This window comes from Lipotes vexillifer, unplaced genomic scaffold (genome assembly GCF_000442215.2).
Source record: "Lipotes vexillifer unplaced genomic scaffold, Lipotes_vexillifer_v1.1 scaffold1375, whole genome shotgun sequence".
NCBI lineage: Eukaryota > Metazoa > Chordata > Mammalia > Artiodactyla > Lipotidae > Lipotes > Lipotes vexillifer.
This window is the reverse complement of record NW_006773119.1, coordinates 341,452-347,267: the sequence shown is the minus strand read 5'-3', so window position 1 is coordinate 347,267 and position 5,816 is coordinate 341,452.

Genomic DNA, 5,816 nt, shown 5'->3' with positions numbered 1-5,816 from the left:
TTAGGTGCTATAAGAATTCAGGGCATCTTGTGCAGTCCTAATCTTCACACTCTCTAAATTGACAGCACTCACTCATCACGTTGTTGCCAATGTCTTTGTTCTTGAGGCCCTGAACCTTTGGTGACAACGTTTGGTGAGTCGGTCCCGTGGGCAGTGCCAGTATTCCTGGAAGCCATTCCTACACTGGAGATGGCTAACAATAACTGAACAGTTCACGGGGAGTGGCTGTGAATCACATAAACATAACTCACTAACCCAAACTTCAACTCGACTTCCTAAAATGCCTATGGCTACCTCATTGCCTCCGTATGTGAAGGCAAGTGAGACGAAGGGGAAATTGGAGTGGAAGAGACAATGGTCTTAGAAGACTGCTGTTAAAATCTTCATGCTACTTACAAAAACGTATCCTCAGGTGAACACAGAACAGGGGAAGGGTCCAGTGCTTCTTGAACATACAATAAATCTCTGGGTCTGGCACATAGTGGACAGGTGCTCAATGAGTGAATAAACATGAAAGGGAGGGAAAGGAGGAAGAAGCGGCTTGAACAGGAGCAATAGCACTGATGCCTGAAAGGAAGGGGATGCCCGATACGGTTGGTGGTAGGTGAGGTGTCATCGGTACCCTGCCTGACCTCAGCAGGGAAGTTGGCTTTGCTTGTCCACTGGGGCTTCTGACCTCCTGGCTAAGCTACCCGTGTTTTTCCCCTCCCTCCTCATCACCCCTTCTGCTTTGGCCACACAGAGGGCTATATTCTTATCCCTGTGACAGAAAGTTTGCCAATCACCAAGGCCCCTGTGTACCTTTTTGATTTGCAACATTTAAAGGGCATGAAGAGATGCATTCAGAGGCAGGCTTTTAAATCTGAAGTTACCCTAGTGTGAGTCCCAACTGAAACATCCTTGCTGGCAGGCACCGCTCAGCACAGCTGGACGGATGGCAGCATTTGCCCCATAAAACATTTGATACTTTGCCAATAAGCTGTAAAGAAGAAAAGAAAGCCCCTGTCTAGTTTGAAGTTACAGGGCTGCCTTGGAATGCGCTGACAGAAGCAAAATGTGCCACTTGCTCTGTCAAATCAGAGTCCCCCTGCCCTGCTGATGAAAAGGAATATAGTTACCAGTAATGCAGGCCTCTGACTCAAGTCCCCACTCAGCAAAGCCACTGGGACTCTGGAGCCTGCCCCAGATCTCTCCCTTTGCCACTGGGGCTGGGTGGTTTAGGGTGCCCGCAGGAACTGCTAAAGCTCTTCAGTCTTGGGTACCACAGTCGCTCTCCACTCCACCTCTTTGTGGCCTTGTTTGTCAACTGGAGCTACTACCACCACAATAAAGAATGGCGACCGGAACCTCTGCGGTCATTACTGTCATTCTTTTAGAGCTGTTTCTTCGCCTGTACCCTTGTTTTTCTGTTTTCCCTGTAACAATGGTCCTTGAAGGGGAAGCCTCTCCAGCCGGTGAAAACCCCCTCAGTCAGACTTCAGAGGGTCTGGCAATCTACTGAAAAGAGCTTTTTATAAAGTTTACCAAAGGTTAATGCCCTTTCTGATTTTCATATCTATTCTTGATCAGTGTGGGTCATGTTATCCAGGGTCCGGTTGGAAGACAGTGAAATGGTAGCATCCAGTATCAAGTGCAAAACACCATTTCTCCCAGCCAACCCACAAACTACAAACATTCCAAGGCAGGAGCCATTGGTCTCCTACTTTAGGATGAATTCCTTGAGAACCTGAGCATTCTGCTGGAGGGCACCCTGCGAGATCCTGTTTACTTGAGGATTCAAGTGTCAGGAATCTGGGCACAGCCATCAGTTTCAAGTCTCAGTCACTGTTTCTCCCCAGGAGACCTAAGAGAACTTATGTAAAAAGGATTCCTGGAAGCATTGCTCTCCCAGAGTTCCTGTCTTAGTTTGGGTTCCCCAAGAACCATCAGACAATTATTTGAGTATAAGTAGTTTATGGAGGGGGTGATCCCAGGAAACTAACCAGAGAAGGAAGGAGGCCAATAAAGGGTATATTTTCAAGCAGGTTCCCATCATGGGCTACTGGGGTTAAAGCCCACTCAGAGCCAATGTACAGTATACATCTTAGAGTTATCTTGTCCTAGGGGTGAAGAATCTGAGGTCTTTATCTATCCATTCCCATCAGCCATTGGTTGAGAGTGTTAATTCCAGCCCTTCTGGCCTGCCATGAGGGTTGAGTAGGCTCCAGCCACTGGAAAAAGCAGAGAATCACAGGTGTTGGCTGTTGGAAATCTGGCCAGGGAGCACAGACATGGTGCGTACGAGGTAATAGTGGTGGGACACTGACATGTTCCCAAGGTGGACATGCAGGACCCCTCATGATCCATAAAGAAGACCGTAATCAAGGAAAGGGAGTTTTCATGATCTTCAGAGTGTGGTGATTGTCTGGATGAGTAATCTATTCAGGAAGGAACAGCTGAGAATATAGGGACTGGATCAACCCTACATCCCTAGGCCACTGCACACTGATAAGAGTAAGGTGGGGAGCTGGGTTCAGGATAGAAATCCTAGTTCAAAGAGGAATTGGGATCTGAAGGAAGAGAAACTGAGGTATCAATCTGCATTGCTCTAGATGAGTGGTTCTTCATGAAGATGATATCACCCTGTAGGTATTTCAGAAATATGTGGGTCTTTTAAAAATGGCTATCACAATAATTGGGGGGTGCTCCTGCCACTTAGTGGGAAATATTCAGAAATGTCAGGTAGTCCTACACACTGAAGAATTGTCCAGCATCCCCAAATCCTATCCCTCCACATATTCTTAGAAGTGAAAAACTTATTTATAAATACCTAGAGTTCACAGCCCAACTTCATTTCACATGTAAAATCAAAGTCTTTTTGCATGATTTAAATACAGAGCAGTTTTTCCCTAACCCTAACCCTGGGATAATGCGTCTTCCTTTTAAATCAAGAGAAAACTACATTTTGTTCAGAACTCTATTGAGAGTTGTACAAAAGTTTAGAAAAGCACATCATTCTCAGTTAGTGGTAATATTTCAGTCACCAATTCAACATACCTGCCTGAGTCAGTTTGCATTTGTAGGTCTGACATTAACGTAATTTTATAAATTAGATGAAGGCATATGCTCCTTTATTGTATCTTTTTTGTAGTCCTGCCAGAGTATTTACATGTGGAAAGACATCTTATTCTATTTTATGTTACTCCTCTTTTATTTCTACTTTATAGTACGGTTGGAATAATATTTCTATTTTTAAAACTTGTACATGTAGGCAAGTTTTATTTTCTTTGAATTTCGTATAGATAAGAAAGTGATCAAATATTTGTTATAAAAAAGGAGTGTGGGGTCTGGTAGGGCTGAGACGCGCTGCTCTAAGCTAAATACCAGGAAGAGCAAGAGTAGCTCCAGACGCCCCCTGCTGGTGGGGAAGCAGCAGCTGCTGCCATCTTCACCCTGCCTTGTGCTGACAGATTCTGGAATTTGTCTTCAGATTCTGGTATCTGCTTTAAAAAGGCTAATCAACAAATCTGATAGCTTCCAGATAAGAATGGCTAAGGTGTCAATGGATCTGAAAACCTTAACCTTAAAAAAAAAAAGTGGTTGCCAGGGATTGAAGACATTTACCTTGGAAATGTGATTCAGGAATGAGCAAAGGTGGAATGAGGGAACTAAATCTTATCATTTAATCTCTAAAGGGCTGAGATGGACAAACTGATTCCGAGTTGGGAGAATAGCGGAAAGCTAAGACTAGTGGTCCTATGACAGGAACAAATTCTTCCAAAATATTAGGGTGAAAATATGGTCACTTTAAAAAAAATTAAATCATCAAATTCTCCTTTCCCTCTCCCCTTAGATGAGTTATTTTCTGGAAGTCCAATATGTCTTTCTGAGTCTTCCCTTTATTCGTCTGCTTGTCTAAGTATAAACTTCAGAGATTGGTTCAAGATGGCGGAGTAGAAGGACGTGCGCTGCCTCCCTCTTGCGAGAGCACCAGAATCACAGCTAACTGCTGAACAGTCATCGACAGGAAGACACTGTAACTCACCAAAAAAGATACCCCACATCCAAAGACAAAGGAGAAACCGCAATGAGACGGTAGGAGGGGCGCAATCACAATAAAATCAAATCCCATAACTGCTGGGTGGGTGACTCACAAACTGGGAGAACACTTATACCACAGAAGTCCTCCCACTGGAGGGAAGGTTCTGAGCCCCACGTTAGGCTTCTCAACCTGGGGGTCTGGCAATGGGAGGAGGAATTCCTAGAGAATCGGACTTTGAAATCTAGGGGGATTTGATTGCAGGACTTCAACAGGACTGGGGGAAACAGAGACTGTACTGTTAGAGGGCACACACAAAGTAGTGTGTGCATCGGGACCCAGGGGAAGGAGCAGTGACCCAATAGGAGACTGAACCAGACCTACCTGCTAGTGTTGGAGGATCTCCTGCAGAGGCAGGGGGTGGCTGTGGTTCACTGTGGGGAAAAGGACACTGGCAGCAGAAGTTCTGGGAAGTACTGATTGGCATGAGCCCTCCCAGAGTCCACCATTAGCCCCACCAAAGAGCCCGGGTAGGCTCCAGTGTTGGGTCACTTCAGGCCAAACAACCAACAGGAAGGGAATCCAGCCCCACCCATCAGCAAACAAGCAGATTCAACTTTTACTGAGCTCTGCCGACCAGAGCATCAGCCAGCTCTACCCACCACCAGTCCCTCCTATCAGGAAGTTTGCACAAGCCTCTTAGATAGCCTCATCCACCAGAGGGCAGACAGCAGAACCAAGAAGAACTACACTCCTGCAGCCTGTGGAACAAAAACCACATTCACAGAAAGATAGACAAGATGGAAAGGCACAGGGCTATGTACCAGATGAAGGAACAAGATAAGACCCCAGAAAAACAACTAAATGAAGTGGAGATAGGCAAGCTTGCAGAAAAAGAATTCAGAATAATGGTAGTGAAGATGATCCAGGACCTTGGATAAAGAATGGAGGCAAAGATCAAGAAGATGCAAGAAACGTTTAAAAAAGACCTAGAAGAATTAAAGAACAAACACCTAGAAAAATTAAAGAACAAACAAACAGGGCTTCCTTGGTGGAGCAGTGGTTAAGAAACCGCCTGCCAATGCAGGGGACATGGGTTCGAGCCCTGGTCCAGGAAGATCCCACATGCCGTGGAGCAAGTAAGCTTGTGCGCCACAACTACTGAGCCTGCACTCTAGAGCCTGCGAGCCACAACTACTTAGCCTAAGTGCTGCAACTACAGAAGCCTGTGTGCCTAGAGCCCATGCTCCACAGCAAGGGAAGCCACCGAAATGAGAAGCCCGCACACTGCAGTGAAGAGTAGCCCCTGGTCCCCGGCACTAGAGAAAGCCCGCGTGCAGCAGTGAAGACCCAACACAGCCAAAAATAAATAAATAATTAAAAAAAAAAAACAAACAGGGGCGGTGGAAAGATGGCGGAGGAGTAAGACGCGGAGATCACCTTCCTCCCCACAAATACACCAGAAATACATCTACATGTGGAACAACTCCTACACAACACCTACTGAATGCTGGCAGAACACCTCAGACCTCCCAAAAGGCAAGAAACTCCCCACGTACCTGGGTAGGGAAAAAGAAAAAATTAATTAAAAACAGAGACAATAGAATAGGGACGGCACCTGCACCAGTGGGAGGGAGCTGTGAAGGAGGAAAGGTCTCCACACACTCGGAAGCCCCTTCGCGGGCAGAGATTGCGGGAGGCGGAGCGGGGAGCTTCGGAGCCGCCGAGGAGAGCGCAGCAACGGGGGTGCGGAGGGCAAAGCGGGGAGATTCCCGCACAGAGGATCGGGGCCGACCGG